The sequence below is a fragment of the Sarcophilus harrisii genome, chromosome 4 (genome assembly GCF_902635505.1).
Source record: "Sarcophilus harrisii chromosome 4, mSarHar1.11, whole genome shotgun sequence".
Lineage (NCBI taxonomy): Eukaryota > Metazoa > Chordata > Mammalia > Dasyuromorphia > Dasyuridae > Sarcophilus > Sarcophilus harrisii.
Window position 1 is genome coordinate 148,244 of NC_045429.1, and position 17,439 is coordinate 165,682.

The window sequence follows — 17,439 nt, forward strand, 5'->3', positions numbered from 1 at the left end:
AGTTTCTGCCTCTGGTGATGGAGAATTTCCTTCTGAAACTCTGAAGGCTGGCTTGTTCATCCATACCAAAAAGACCAAGTGGATGAAGAATGACTCTTTCCCACACTTTGATGTACCTTGAAATGGAGAGCCCAGAGATGTTGTCTAATTGTAATATCTGTCTGATACATGCAATGCAGATGGGCATCAAGGTGGGGGCAGAGTTGATCAGGAGGAAGAGAGAGGTTTGATGACTTTCAGCAAATTATAAAGCCCCTTTATGAGATTCAAGGTTCCTATTGAAAGCAAAATTCAATATGGACATTTTGTTGGTATTGCTCTATGGTAACAAGACCTGTACACCACCACTCCTGAAGAACAGAAGATGAACATTTTAGAGCAGAAAAGGATGGTGTATCCAAGTTAGCCTTATAGTGACTCAGAGACTTATCCAAGGTCCAAGGTCATCCAGTGAGTATATCCAAGCTGGGAATCAAAACCAGGTTGTGTTGGGTTATTTTTTTTTTAACCAAGTTCTATGGCAAGAGCTCTTTCCATTATTTTGAACAGTATGATATTAATAACAGCAGTAGAAGTTTTTTTTTTCCAGATTTCTCTTTGATATAAATTGGCCACAAATGGAGTAGGAGTAGGAGTAGGACTAGGAAGGGGATGAGGATGAGGAGTAGCAGTATGAGTAGAAGTATAAGTAGTAATTGTAGCAATATTCAATGAAAATTATGGTAATATGCAGGTGTTTATTTGGTTGGTTTTTCCCAGGAAGCTCAAAGAGCTTCAAAACTAATTTCACCCTTCCTGTGTATGGCTAGCACTCTGCATTGTCGAGATCATCTGCCTTGCCAAGGAGATCCTTAAAGGCAAACCTCCATGACTATCAGTCTCCTCCCTGAATTCCCAAATCTGCTTTTCCAGTTCTGCTGGACAAATTCTTTGTAATATCTTCCCAGCCATTCATGGGAGCTAACTAAAGTCAGGGTTGCACTTTCCATTTCTGCCTTCTCAAGCCCAATAAAAATATCAAGGAAGACTGATCAAAAACCAGAATCTCATAACAACTTGTTTCAAGGCTGGTACAGAGAGAAGGGAGCCAATGGGTCTCATTTCTCAGGTCTTTATTTTTACTGTTCTCAAAGCCAAAAACAACTGTCTTAAATGATAAAAAAAAACAAAAACAAAAACAAAAAAAAAAACACTTTTCTTTGCATACATATAGTTCATAAAAAGAAAGGTACATCGGTCAAATACCAAATTAGTAACTTGATTCTGACTGGTCAAGGTGGTCTCATGACTAATCAGCCATGAGGCTGACCCACTGTTTGGGAAAATTACTGCACAAAACAAATTTTAAAATATATGAAAATATATATCACAAGAATTCAAAATATGACTTCTACCAATAATACTCCATTTTCCAGGCTCAATCCAGAAAAATAAAGTATTATTGTTAAAATTATATTTTAAAATTCATGAACCACCTTGATTCACATAAATATGAATTTCTTTCAATCCAGTAAGATGCAAAAGATAAACCAGTCAAACAGTGAGAGCAAGGGATAATTTCATTGCTAACTAAGCAATATTCAAAGTAGAAAATTCCCAACACCACATTGGGCAGACCAACTCTAGCTTATTCCTGGGAGAATTTGGACAAAAGCTTCATGTGATGGGAAGACATGGGTAGGTTGCAATCCGTGCCACTGGAAGAAGTCAATCAACAAGTATTTGTTTATCTCCTACTAAGTGTCAGGCAATATGCTAAGTGTTGGGGATACAAAGAAAAGTAAAACCAGAGTCCCTGCTCTCAAAGAGCTCCCACTCTAATAGGGAAGACAGGATGCAAACAACTGTGTACAACAAGATCTAGACAGAGTAAATTAGAGATCATCTCAGAGAGAAAGCACCAGTACTGAGGATCAGAAAGCCCCACATGGATAAGAGTATGGTTCCTCTGAAATATCAAAGTAATACCTAGTTTTATAAATTTTACTGTTTGATTTAAAATTATTTGTTAGTGTTCATGACTCATACTTTGAAACTCAGTTTTTAATTTTTCAAATGTTTTATGTTCATTATTATTTAATTAATTTTAATGGGGTCTTGAAAAGCTAGTTCATATTTTTTAGAGGAAAAAAAAGAAATTTATAAAATTAGAAAAGTACCCCAACTTCTCCTAGAAGTGGCAGCCAGCTTTGCCACCAAATCCTTTTAAACTTTGTGCAAATCACCCAGCTTCTCGAATCTTTCAAGTCTCTTTCTGTAACTTTGCTATAATATATCTCAAACTGTATGATAAAATATATAGTACTTTGGCTAGTACTGGTACTAACTAAAAAATAGAATGGTGGATCACTAGAATAATTTACTAGGTACACAAGACACAGTACCAAATGAACATAATAATCCAGTATTTGACAAACCCAAAGGTTCAAGATTTTAAGACAAAAATTCATTATTTGACAAAAATTGCTTGAAAAACTAGAAAACTATTTGGCAGAAATGAGGCATGGACTAATATCTCACATCATATTTTTAGGTGACGTCAAACTGGGTACATGATTTAAATATAAAGGGCGATATTTTAAGCAAATTAAGGGAGCATGGAATATTTTAGTTGTCAGATTTCTGAAGGGAAAAATTTATGACCAAAAGAGAGACAGAGAGTAGTATAGGATGTAAAATGGATCATTTTGATTATATCAAATTTAAAATGTTTTGCACAAATAAAACCAATGCAGCTAATGTTAGAGGGGAAAGCAGGATACTGAGGGAAAGGAGGGAATGTACTGAAAGTTTCTCTGATAAAGGCCTCAATTGTCAAATATATAAATAATTAAGTCAAATTTAGAATATAACATTAGAACAGTTATATATTTTTATTACTTTTATCCTTCCTCTGACCCTTATGAATTGTGAAGCTGTTTCCACATTTGTAAAATGACCATGAGAATAATGATTGTAGAAAGGACTTAATAAACACCTACTGACTAAATGACCTCTTGGTCTTGTTTCTCCATTCCTATATCTCCTAGGTGATATCTTCAATGCTGTTTTTTGTGTAATCCTTATTGACAATGTGCTCTCCATTGGCCTTCATGTTTCCTATAATTTTGATTATTTAGAGATTGTGGCACTCTATAATTTATAGACACCAGGAGATTTGGGTAATAAAAATAGATTTATATTTAGGAGATACACTTGGGATATTGTTAAGTATTCTATCATTTTCTAATAATTCCTCCTATCTCCTCTCTTCTTCCTATTCACTTCTGGACCCAGTTCATCATTCAACTGCAGCATCCTCAGAGAAGGTATAAAGTACTTTTATAACAGTCTCAACCTGATCTATTCAAGTACATTGTTAACATAAAAAATGAAATATAGAAAAGGCACCAATGTGGACAGTGATCTTTTCCTAAGTAAGTTTAACTGATAAAAGGCAATCGCCAAAATAAGAAACAATAAGGAGCCAAAAAACATTGGCTATTCTAGTAAGGTGGAGACATGGTAGCCAAGTACAATACCAATTTGGAATATAAAGTCATTGACCAAACCTTAAAGAAGAGATGGTGGAAAATTAGGAGTTGTAGCACCTAATAAAACAGCAAAGAACAGTGGAAGGAAAAGCACATTTGCTGAAAGCTTGGCAAGAGACTTTGAAGTCAACCAAATTATCCCAACAGCATTTACAGACAAAAATGGAAGGACAACAAGCCAACAAGAAAAAAATGGAACAGATCTGTCATCATTTCTATATCAAACTATTTTATTAATCCACATGTTAGTGGAACATGTAATATGATAAAGTCAAAAGAAATTAAAGAAGAAAAAAAGGGAAAAACAACTCAACTAGACCAAATGTCTAAGAGGAAATCTGCATTTGAGGCTATATGCTCTCAAGTCCATGAAGTAATAGATTCTCAAGACATATGAAAAAAAGGTAAAATGCTACACAACTGAGAAAAATATTTCAATCTGTTATTGGCACCACATCAATAAGTGCCAAACTATAGGTCTTATTAAATTGATTGACAAATAGATAAAGACACACATGTATGTATGTATGTATATATATATATATATAATTTTTGCAAATATGTCAGTATCTTGATGAAAATATGAGATCCATTATTTAATAATTAGCATTTATTGGGAACTACTAGATGCCAGTAGAGATATAAAAATGATGTCCTTAGGGAGCTTGCACCCTATCAAGACTACAACATGCCCATGTAAAAGCATATTCAAAATATAGATACAGAATGAGTTTTAGGGGCTCTTAAAAGGCTTTATGGATAAATGGATTAGGGTTAGGGGTTTGGATTATGGATAGCTAATCTGGAAACTAAGAGCTTTCACAATGTTTCATCATCAACCACATCGTTAACAGTCACAGAAATAGCCTTGAACCTAACAAAATGATGAAAGGAGAATGTAAGATTCTCTTTGCTTCTAGTTTGTTGACTGTTATAGCATACACACACACACACACACACACACACACACACACACACATTGTGTTCAGGTAACCAAAGTGCTGCTTACAGATTGTACTTCAAGAAGGGTAGGATAAAGACTGCATGATAGACATGGTCACTCCTAGCAGATATTTGTGCCCAAGGTGGTTGAGGGTCTTTTGGAGCCAAAATATCTGGATGTCCAGGGAGTCAACTCCAAAACCACATGTTCACCAAGGTCTCAGTCACTTGAAGATGTCCTGCATTTATGAATAGTTTTCCATGTTGATGGAGCTTCTACGGATTCTCCAGTTAATGAATGTTATCCTGCTAATTACCTCAAGCCTCAGAAACTACAGAGTCCCCTCTGAAAGATTCCCAGTCACTCAGAAGTGACCAGTAATCTATTTAGTCACATAAGAAAGAACAAGTCTTATAAGAAAAGTTCTACAGAAGAAAGAGAATTGGGGTCCAGAACTGGATGGGGGGAGAAGTTTGAATGTGGCACTCTGGTTAGGACCATAAAGCTAAAGGAGAGGAATCTGAGAGGTTTTCTGGTCTAATGCCCCCCTTTCAAAAATGGGTAAACTGAGACCCAGGGAGAATCAATGATGTTCACTCGCTGCTCCCCCTATGCAATTGTTCATATCCCACCTATTTTTGAATAGGCTGAATCCCTGCCTGGAATGTTCTCATCAAAGATCATAGTGCCAGGAATAGAAAGACCCTCCAAGTCCACCTAGTCCAGTGCCCTCATTTTGCAGGAGAATCGATCAAAGTCACTCAGGCAGTAAGATGCAGGACTAGCCACCAGTGCCAGGGATTCTTGGATGAATCCTAAGCTAATTGTTGTAAACCCTTCTCTTCTCCTGATGTGGCAGAAAGTCTACAAAGAACCCAGAGAAAATGAGAATGCTCTCTCTGTCTGGGTCAGAGTTTTGTCCCCTCCCAATGAGGACTTACACCCAGAATGTGGTCGGCCCCCTCCCCTTCTAATCCCAGTCTCATTTATCTGCCGCCTTTTATCTGAAGAACATAACAGGTCACATTTTATTCTCACAGCATCTTATTATACCATTTTACAAATAAGGAGAGGAAGATTCAGGATGGTAACCTTCCCCCAAATTACCCAAGCTGATGCTGTAGAAAGAGCACTGATTCTGGAGCCAAAGGACTGTTGGATTCATATCTGAGTCTTGACACTTCCCTAAGTTAGCCTGCCTCACTTTCTCATAGATTAAAGCCTAGGTGTTTTCAAATGCCAAATTCTCCTTGTGGTCAACTCTCTATGTGCTTGTGAGCTTATCAAAAAGCTCACAGCTTAGGCAAACAGGAGAAGGAGATGATCAAGGCTACATTGGCCTATATTCAAATATTCAAACCCAGGTCATCTTCCAGACAATTTACAAACAGCCCCATAAATCTTTTTTATTAAAACTTTATTTTTCAAAACATAAACCCCACAAATCTTGATGAGCATGATAGTCTCTTCGAATTTGTTCTCTGCTCTCAAATTACTCCAAACTCCTGTCCCTTATCAGCATGACTCAGTGCCCACATGTCATGCAGATGTGAAGACATGTTAGGATTTAAGAAGATTATGTGTCATCCTATTCTTAATGCATCTCAGTATTGCAAACAGGATTTTGATGGAGCTTTAGACTGGGCATTTAATTTCCATCCCTATACTTTTAAGAAAAAACTTTATTTAATATTAGGTTTTTCCAATGGTCAATATTACACTGTAATATGCCTTCCCCCTTCTACATCAATCCACATTATAAAAGTCACTTTAATAAAGAAATATTGGAGTTTCAAATTCTTCTTTGCATGTCTCTCGTGGTTTGTTTTGTTTTCCAGACCTCTGAATTTTATCACAAGATTTTTCCATGAGTTTACTGAGGCCAAATTCCGATGGTTTATGTTTGGTCTTATAAATCTATTTCTTTACACATTTTCCAAAAGTTCATTATTATCAAGTTAACAAATTGGAAATCACCTAAGCGACATTTTGCTCTGTGTGTGTATTATTTTGTTTTCATTAGGCCCTGCTACTCTGTTTTAGTTTGTTTCAGGGTATTTGATACTTATTGATTCCATATTTTGGACTAGCCTCTGTGGATGCTGGTGATTTTTAAAATGAAAGAGAGAACATGACGCCCTTCTCCAAACACACTGTGCTTTGTTGAAGCTCCCAGCCCAGCCATCAGTGGCTGCCCTGCCCAGGAGGAGTGAGCCAACACAGTCAATACCTCCAACAGCAACAGGCAGCTGCTTCTGGAGAACACACCTTTATGAAGACATGAGCCAAAAGCTCACCAACCTCAGCTGCCAGAGGGTTTCTCTGTTGGAGGTAGACCCATAACCATCACAGTCAGAAATATATGGCATAGTATCCAGTACATGATACTTGGAGTCAAGAAGACCTCATTCCAAATCCATCTCAGGGACTGGTTGTTTGATTCTGGAAGTCACTGGGCCATTCTGCGCTTCCATTTTCCTTTTCTGTAACATGAAAGAATCGAAATTACTGCTCTCTAAGTTGCTATAAATCTATGATCGTATCATATATCTTCTCCAAGACTGCTTGCAATTGCCACTCGTAATTGGCAGGTCCTGAAAGACGTGTTTGAATCTCCTAAGGATTATAGGAGTAACTCCGAGAGGTTGGTTTTTTAGTACTATTGTTCATAAGCCTCTCTCAGTGTTAGAAAAGGTATCCACTACTAGGCTTTCTAGGCGGCCCAGTGGATAAGGCAATGGCCCTGGAATTCAGATCTGGCTTCAGATAGCTTACTAGCTGCAAGATTTAGGGCAACTCACTTTGCCCTGTTTGCCTCAGTTTCTTCATCTGTAAAATGAACTGGAGACTCCAATATTTTTGCCAAGAAAACACCAAATAGGATTATGACTAAAAATAATAATAATACTGTGAAGGCAAATTCCTCCCCAAAACTAGGGATGTGTTTTACCACTGCACATACAATGATCCTGGGGAAAATGAGCTCAAACTTTAGATACAAAGCCTCTGGTTACCATAAGTCCAAGTGCAAACTGTCTCCATCACACATGATATGGAAGGTGGTGGCTAAGCATTTCTGACAGTTATGAATACAATTGTTTAGAAAGGTCTCTTGAATCCAAGCAACCATATGAAAAAGTGTTCCAAGTCATAAATAATTAGAGAAATAAAAGTTCAAGCAACTCTGAGGTTCCACCTCATATCCATCATATTGACAAAGATGACAAAAATAGAAAACAATAATTGCTGGATGCAGGAAAACAGACACACTAATGTACTGTTGATGGAATTATGAATTGGCCTAGGCATTCTGAAAGCAATTTGGGATTCTGCTCCAAAGTTATTGTGCAGACCTGTTTGACCCAGCAATACTACTAATAACAAACTTAATTATATGAAGTAATAATAATAAAAGTTAACATTTACAGGACACAATTATTTTCTCAAGAAAACAGGCAGAAGTAAAGTGACTTGTCCGGGGTCATACAGCTAGTAAATATCAAATGCCATATTTTAACTCAGATCTTCCTGATCTGAGGCACTCTATTGGATCTATTGGATTCATGAACTGCATCTATTGGACATAGACTCCAGATAATCAAAGAAAGAAGAAAAGAATCCATGGGTGCAAAAATATTTATAGTAGTTCTTCCCATAATAGTCAAAACCCAGAAACTAAAGAGCTTCCCGTCTACTATAGAACAACAAAACAAATGGCAGCATTTGAATGCAATGGAATATTGTTGACTTTTGAGAGATAATGAAATGGTGAGTTTCAGAGGAAACTGGGAAAACCTGTGTGAGTTGGTGAAGAATGAGTTTATACAATCATAACATTTTAGAGAAAAGCAATTTTGAAAGACTTTGCTCCACATCTCCTACCAGAGAAAATATCATAGATGCATATTTGGGCACATGGCCAATGAGGGTATGCATTTTGTTTGACTGTGTGTATCATTTTTCTTTTCGTTTTTGGTCCATTGTGGGAGGGGGAGGGGGATGGGACAAAATAAATATCTGTTCATTTGAAAAAAAAATACATTTTTAAAAAATATGGGTCTTTTGAGTACATAACTGTGGGACCCTAATCATTGGCTCTGGACTTTCATCTTTGTATTTATTTCTGCTAATTTTGTTAAATTTAAATAAAGATTTCACAGAAGTGAAAGGTTGCATGTATTTTCAAATGGACTCACTAGTTTTATTTAGTTTTATTTAACAGGCTTGCTTTTTGACAAGAGAATTAAGAGTAATCTGCAAATTTGGAACTATGCTCAAAAAGTTATTAAACTGTGCATACCCTTTGATCCAGCAGTGTTTCTACTGGGCTTATATCCCAAAGAGATCTTAAAGAGGGGAAAGGGACCTGTATGTGGACGAATGTTTGTGGCAGCCCTCTTTGTAGTGGCTAGAAACTGGAAACTGAGTGGATGCCCATCAGTTGGAGAGTGGCTGAATAAATTGTGGTATATGAATGTTATGGAATATTATTATTCTCTAAGAAATGACCAGCAGGAGGATTTCAGAAAGGCCTGGAGAGACTTGCAGGAACTGATGTTGAGTGAAGTGAGCAGGACCAGGAGATCATTATATAATTCAACAACAATACTATATGATGATCAATTCTGATGGACATGGCTCTCTTCAGCAATGAGATGAACCAAATCAGTTCCAATAGAGCAGGAATGAACTGAACCAGCTACACCCAGCAAAAGAACTCTGGGAGATGAGTATGAACCACTACATAGAATTCCCAATCCCTCTATTTTTGTCCACCTGCATTTTTGATTTCCTTCACAGGCTAATTATACACTATTTCAAAATCTGATTCTTTTTGTACAGCAAAATAACTGTTAGGACATGTATACTTGTATTTAATTTATACCTTAACATATATAACATGTATTGGTCAACCTGCCATAGGGGGGAGGGGATGAGGAGAAGGAAGGGAAAAATTGGAACAAAAGGTTTGGCAACTGTCAATGCTGTAAAATTACCCGTGCATATATCTTGTAAATAAAAAATATAATAATAAAAAAAGAGTAATCTGCAAATATTTGCAATGGGAAAATAAAAGGTATTGAAGAAGGGACCCCAAAACTCTAAAATTCCTTGAAGGAGAAAATCTCCTTCAACTCTGCCTCAGTGAGGGACCCCACCAGAGGGAAACAAGACAAACAGTTTCATTCTGCTATCTAGGTGGGGATGATTCAGTCCTGAGCAAAAGAATTCTAAACTTATTGAATTAAAGAAACTCATTCAATTCTATTCAAATTCCGGCTCAAGCTGAAACCCAGCTTGTAGATGAGCCAACTTGGGACTCTACCCACTAGCCCCCTTCAGCTTGAGCCAAAGCTTCTATTATAAAAGAGCCAATCTAAAATTCTCTCTTTGCAGAAGTTCCAAACATGCCATGCTATGCCATGCTATGCCAAGAAAGCCTCTGCCCAATGGATAATATTCTTTTCCAGTGCTACCCTCTCTTTATCTTACCTATTTCCCTAACGAGACTTTATGCCTCTCTGTCAGGATTTCTAACCTTACTTCCCAATCCCTATAATAAATCTCTTTTATCAATCTAGGTTTTGGGGTTTGTAAATTCCTTTACAGAGAATCTCTGCACTGCAGAAAGGGGTTCCCCAAAACTCCTTATCCTTGTGCCAAATCCCAAGGGGATATAGGGGAGCCAAACATCTCCATTTGGTTCCCTGAACCTGGAACCTGCCACTAGACCTTATCATTTAACTCCCTGACCACCAGAAACCTAATCTCATTTTGGTTCCCTAAATCTAGACTTTATCATTTGGTTCCCTACAAATGGGAACCCTAAAACCTAAACCTCATCAATTTTTGGTTCCCTTACCAGGAACCTTGAAAACTAGACTTCACCTCATCAGTATCAGTAAAACAATTTTAAAAGAGTGATTCACACCTTGTGTCCTCTGAATTACCCAATTCTGTGACTAGATGATCCCACAACTTGTCATTGCTCAGTACTGTTTAGTCTGAATTTGCCCTGACCATTAACAACCAAAGTCAGTTCTGAGACACATTGATCGAAGCTGAGAGAGATGCCTAAACCCTGGAAGGAAGGTCTGGCCACAGATTTGGAACTCCAGCAGAAAATTTATCTTATCGTTGTTGGTGAAGACTGTACTCCCTAAAGTGATCAAGAAGGTACTTTGGCCATCAGAAATCTGATAAACACTCCTTCTACTCATCCAAGGTTCCCCTGAGCCCTGGTATTCACTGATTGCCGCCCACGGGTCAAGGTATATTGGTGTATTGGTTCAGCATTCATTCAAAACCATAGCTCAAGAACTTCCTTGATTCTAACAAGTCAACTAGAAGACATATATATTCAAAGCAAAACAGATTATTATTGCAAGAAGTCAAACTTGTCAATTTACAACCTTTTTGAAAACAATCTGACTACTATTTACTACAGTTTCTTCTATCTCTTTCAAAAAAAGAGAGAAAGAACCTACTTATACAAAAATATTTATAGCAGCTTTTTGTGTATGGCTAAGAATTGGAAACTGAAGAATGTTGATCAGTTGGAGATTGGCAGAACAACCTTTGCTATATTATTGTAATGAATCATTATTGTACTATAAGAAAAGACAAGCAGGATGATCTCAGAAAAAAACTGAAAGGATTTACATGAATTGATGCATAGTGAAATGAACAGGACCAGGAGAACACTGCTCCCAGTAACAGCAATATTGTAGGACGATCAACTATGAATGACTTAGCTTTTCTCAACAATACAATGATTCAAAACAATCCCAGGAAGTGCTCACGATTAAAATACTATCTGGTTCCAGAGAAACAATGGGTTTTGACAGAATATAGATTAAAGCATACTATTTTTCTTTCTTTTTTTCTTTTTTCTCTTTCTTTCTTTGAGTCTTCTTGTACAAATGACTAATATGAAAATATATTATATGATTGCATATACATATGTATCTATACATGTATATATGTATGTATGTTTGTGTATATGTACTAAATACTAAATATTGCTTTATGAAAATACTAAAAATTGTTTTAACATGTAATTGAGGAAAATAAATTATTAAAATTATCTGCAAATATATAAAATAGAAATGATTATAAGCAACTATAATTTTATTTTAAAACAAAAATATTCATTCTACTCTTTCTATTTTCTTTGTCTTAATGAAATACAAAATACAGACATGTACATATTCACAAATATAACATCTTTTTATATATACATATATAGCTGCGTATATACACATTATATGTATGCATTATGCAGATACAAAGATACATATATGTATACATGATGCAGGAAAGATTCCAATCTTTGATTCCCAACCCCCCTAGCTAATGTAAATTACCCTTTGACTCACAAATCCTGGTCCCTTTGAATTCCAATAGAAGGTCCGGACCTATCCCAGCCCCACCCGGATCTGAGCCAACTTTGGGGCTACACCCCAAAGCCCCTCGAGCTAAGTCTCCGACTTAAAAGGACCACTCTAGGAACCCCTCTTTGCAGAGATTCCAAACATGGTCGCCATGTGAGGACCCTCTGTCCACTGGACCCTCTGTCCAGTGCCCTCCTTATCTCTACCTTCACCTATCTCCTACTTCTAAACTCAATAATAAACCTCTTTTATTAATCTAGCGCTCTGGGCCAATAAATGCTTTTATTGGGAATCCGCGCCGCTTCTAGACCTCATATACCGCCGTATCCTTGCGCTGAATCTAAGGGGGTTGCAGGGGAACTCTGTTTGACTCCCTGTACCCCAAACCTGCCACTAGACCTTAACTAAACCCTAATTTCATTTAGGTACCCCAAATGTAGACCTCAACATGTGGTCTACACCTCAACATTCAGTTCCTAACCTCAACATACACACATATATAAACAAATAAGATTGCTATCTCTCAGCCTTGTTTGGTTGATTTTTCCTGCTGCTCTATAGGAACTCAAGCAACTCCTGCAGACTTTTATTAAGACTCAAAGGCAGGAATCTGATCCCTGTGTCCCCAGTTTTTTTGAGAAGGTAGAATATGCCTTGGGCTACAGGACATTTTAAAGGGGAAAAGAAGGCAACATAAAATACAAGGAATGAACTTACCAATTCCAACTTTGTTATCTGAAAATCAGTAAATGACAGCTTGGGACAGAGGACTAGACCCAAAAAGATCTGGATGGAAATCTCATCTTAAAAACACTTCCTAGCTGTACAACTTTGGCCAAATCCCCAGACTTTCTGAGGATTTTCCTCATCTAGAAAATGGGGACCATAACACTGTTGGCACCTCCCTCAAAAGTTCAGAGTAATACATAAACACCAATGATTAACATCGCAAAGTCCCAAAGCTGAAGGAGAACCTGCAGGGCCATCCAGTTTAACTGGTCCCCGAACCACAACTCCCTCTCTGACATTCTTGACAATGCTTGGACCTCCCTGCCCTCAATCTGAACGACCCCTCCCCCATTTATCCTGTCTACTTGTTGTTGGAATGTACTTGTTTGTTTTTTCCCCATTGCAAAAAAGAGATCTTCCTGAAGCAGACATTGCTGTTGCCTTTCTTTGTTGTATCCCCAGTGCTTTGTATGACACGCATTAAGCAGACAGTGGGAGCTTAATAAATGTTTCTTGATTTGACTTGGCCATTCAGCTTTTGTTTGAAGTCCTCCAAATGAGAAAATTTTCCACTTAGAGAGACAAATCATCACACTTCTGATTGCTGCAAGGCAGTTCTTCCTTGTCTTAAGTCAATTCTATACCTCTATTGTTATGTTACAGTCACCTTGAGGTCACCCCAACTCGGTCCCAGAACCCCAGGCTATAATCATTCCCTCTTAAGCATGTGAAGAGATGAGGGTCTTGTACCTTTACAAGACAAAGGTCCATTATTAGAATATCAGCAACCTCTCCAGCACCTCCCTTCATCACACTATTCTAAGCACCTCCCTAATTAGAGTATCCCCATCCAGGTACCTTCTCCCACTATGTGATGGCTATAAAAGATCTTCATGGAAAGACACTCCCGGAGAAGAATACTTAAGATGAGAATCCTACTTAATTGATTGATTTACTCTCCAATAAATTAATAATCAAATTGTACTCCAATCTCTATTCTGTCTCAGTTTTTTTTTTGACATTACATTTGGAGACCCCTCAGCGAGATAATTAGAAAATGAGCAGGATTAGAGATAAGAGACTTTGGGGTCTCTGCCTTGGGCCAGGGTGACTGCGAATCTGAATTCTTGGCCTGGAGAGGTCGGGCTCTCCTGGATTTCTTCCAGAGCCTCCAGGAAAGAGAGCAGTTTCCCAGCCACAACAGCCTGATGGTAGACAACCCCATTTCGGCCACAGGAGAGTAAGTTTGTCTGGGTACCTTTTGGGGTACCATGTGGTTTTGTTTGTTTGGTTTGGTTGATGAATAACCGGATTCACCGGGTTGCACAGTTGGTTGTACGGTTGTCACTTTTGGGGTGCCCTTTTCTTGGGGTACCGGTTGGTTTGGTTGATTAGTGAATTACCGGATGCAGATGTCACTTGGGGTGCCCTTTTTGGGGGTACCATTTGCTTGGTTGATGAGTGGCCTACTGGACGCAGGGGGTCGCTACTGGAGTGTAATGGAATTTTGGACAAGGTAAAAGACTTTTTCTTTCCTTATCTTGTGGTGGACACTGCAGTCATCAAGACTGCAGTAGTTGTTTGGAGCTCTTGGGAGCTCTGGCACAATTCTTTAGGAATTGCTGCGGCTCTATTTCTAAAAAGAGATACGAGGGAGGCTGCAAAGGTTGGGAAAACTAAGTTTTTACTTGTCTGCAATCTAGACACTCTGCCGCCTCAAAACTCTTTTCCTGGAGCAGATGCTTTGCTTGAGGAAACTCTTTCTGTCCAACTCTTTTCCAGAGACAAAGAGGCCTGTCCTTTGCATTTCTAAGAGAGGTCCTCCCACTTCTTCCATCGAGTGGGAAGTATATACATTTGAAAATGGGACTCAGTTTCCCTGTTTGGGTCATCCTGTGTTAGAGTAATGCCAGCCCCTCGGGCTTTTGCGTGGTCAGGGGGCTATCTACAAAGACTCGGGGTTTTAAAAATGCCATTTGGTTTGGCTTTAATGTTAGTGTCCTACTGAATGTTGTAATTGTGCAGTCTAAGTGTGATCAGTATTCTGTATGTCTTATATGTTAGATAGTCTAGTTGTGCTCTGTGTTCTGTGTGATTTTTTTGTGAAATTGTTTGTAATTTGTTTGTTTCGGTAACTTAAGAGCTCTGTTAAATTTAAGTATAATGATCAAATTTGGGAATTGGTTATTTCAATACTGAACTCCAGCTGGTGAAAACATTTGATTAGGAATTTAAAGACGATTCTAAATTTGGGAAATGAATTGGTTATCCTTAAGTATAAGATCTTAAAGGAACAATAGTTTGTTAAATAGCTTCTTAAAGAAGTTCTGTTAACCTGCCTGAAAGAGGTCATGTGCCTCTAATTTTACTTTAAGTATGTAACAAGGACTTTTCTGAAAGCTTCATCCCTGGCCAAGCTGGGCTTAGGAGAAGTCCATTGGGAATAATGGCCACATGGGGCCAGAAGGAGAGAAAGAAACTATGCTATTTTATTATTTGAAATGAGATAGAAATGGATTATATGCTTTAAATCCAGCTCTGCTGGACATGTAGGTTTTATGGGATTCCCCCACCCACCCGCTGATTTCTGCTACTTTAAATGTTGGGTGGGGTAGGGATCTTTTGTAAAGATTTAAACTCGCCCCCCACTGCTGCTACTTCAGCTATAGGAGCAATTTAGTTAGCCTGGAGTGATTTCGCTCCCCACCCTTGTGGAGTTGGGGGAAGGGTAGTCACATGGAATTCTATTCTCCCCCCTTCCTCTAAACTGTTCCAGACATTTTAAATATCTTGGGTTTGTAGTTAATATGCACTGCATTTTTTCCCTCCTGTAACTGATTTCTATAATGGTCAATAAGAAATTGTTAATTCAATTATGTTATACCTTGTTGTTTCCAGTCTGGTTATGTGTAATCACCATATCCTAAATACTTGAGCAAATAAGCATTTAGTCTGGTCATCTATTGGTTACCAGATATTGTGTCTGGATATTCAAGTTTTTTAAAGGTTTTTAACTAATGAGAAGCCACATCTTGTAGCAGTACTTGTGGACTTTCTATCTCAGACTGTTCTAACTTTTCTTTGTTAGATTTGTTTTTATTTCTAGATTTGGTCAAATTGCAGATATATTGACTTGCTTCTGGGACCTAGATCAAACCTTTGTTTGTCACTGCCACACTACAGACCTCATCCCCTACGGACCGAGCATCGTCCCTGTTCAGCTTGGAAGAAGCAAATGACAGCCATCGCCCACTTTTCCTGATATAATTTGGATTGATTGGGGGAAGGAGAGAGTGGGAAAGTGGTTGTGGTTGACTTGCTAAAATTTTCACTGTATTACTGTGCTGTGTTTAAGATTTGGAATGGAAATTGTTAAACTTGTGTAACTCTTGCTGTTATGTTTGAGGGACTTTTAGTCTGTTATGTATATGCATATGGGTATGATTTGTATGTGGGATGGTCATTTGATAATTCCTTTCAAAAAAAAAAGGGAGGAGAAGAAATAGGAAATTGGAAAAACTGGTACCTTGCTAGTTCAGATTTAGTTGGAAGTCCTTTACTCCTTGCTTAAATTTACTAGACTACGATTTGCTGGTTGTGCTTTAACTTGGAAATCCCTTATTCTGTTGGAATTGCCCTGGCAGACTCAGTTTTGGGATTATTTTTTAGAAACAACAGAAATTGGATACTGTCTTGGAACTGGCAGTCTCTCTGAGCTGTTTCTCCACTTCCTGTTACCCAGGTCTCTAATTAATTTTAAGCGCATTTAAAAGGACCTTGTTGATATTGAGGCCTCTAAAAGTTTGGAGTTGCTCTGCCTTGGTCTAATTGCATAATCTGCTCAGAAATCTGCATTCTAGTGGCAGCCCTGTTTGTTCCTCTCAAGGGACAGGTGGGGCTACTCCAAGCCTCTCCTTCTCCTGGAGCCGAGCTGCCCTCTGAATGGGCAAACAACTGCCTTGAGCCTGCTGCTCCGTAAGCAGAGGCCGAGTCATGCACAAATGACCACAGCTGTCCATATGTTCCTAACGAGAGGATCTGACAATTGATTGTCAGAAATAATTGAAATAAGGAACCTTGTGTATTGCTGATTGATTCTGGGGTTATCAGGGAGAGACTTGTCCTTGCATTGGTCTAGCTTTATTTTGATTTACTTCGCATAGGGTTGTTCAAATTATAGTGCTAAGGCCTTCTAGAGGAAGGTAATTCAAAGATTTGAATAGTTCCAAGAGAAAAAGGAGGGAATGTAATGCCAAAGGTCACTTTTAATGGGATGACCAGTTCCTCCATTTGTCCTATTTCGCATTCTGCCTTAAGGTTATGACCGTCCCCTCTTAATGGTTGAGATAAAGGTGTTATAGACATTCCTTAATGTCATTAGAATACCAGTAACCTCTATCTATGAGGCTATCCCCACCTAGGTCTCTGCATTATGTCATTGTTCTTGTTTTTCCATAAAAGACTTGCTGTCCCGATACTCTGGGCTAGACCCTTTGAGATGATAGTCTCGTCTAGCCCTGGGATCCATTGGTCCCAGTATTTCTCTCCATTTAATAAATTATTGAATTGGTCTCTAATCTCTGTATTGCTCAGTTTCTTTTGACATTACATTATGACTCTGACCCTCAGCCTTACTGCCCCATCTTTTGGGGCAGAGCAGGAAGAATGCAGCCCCTCTGAATGGTGGCTTGATTCCATGACCTCCCTCATCAGATCTCTTCAGGCACAGATCTGACCATGATTCATGGAGCAAGTGATAGGACAATCACGTTCTTCAATGAATTGGGCTAGATGTGATGGGGCATTTGGAGGTTCTAGAGGACAGCCTTTCAATAACTAG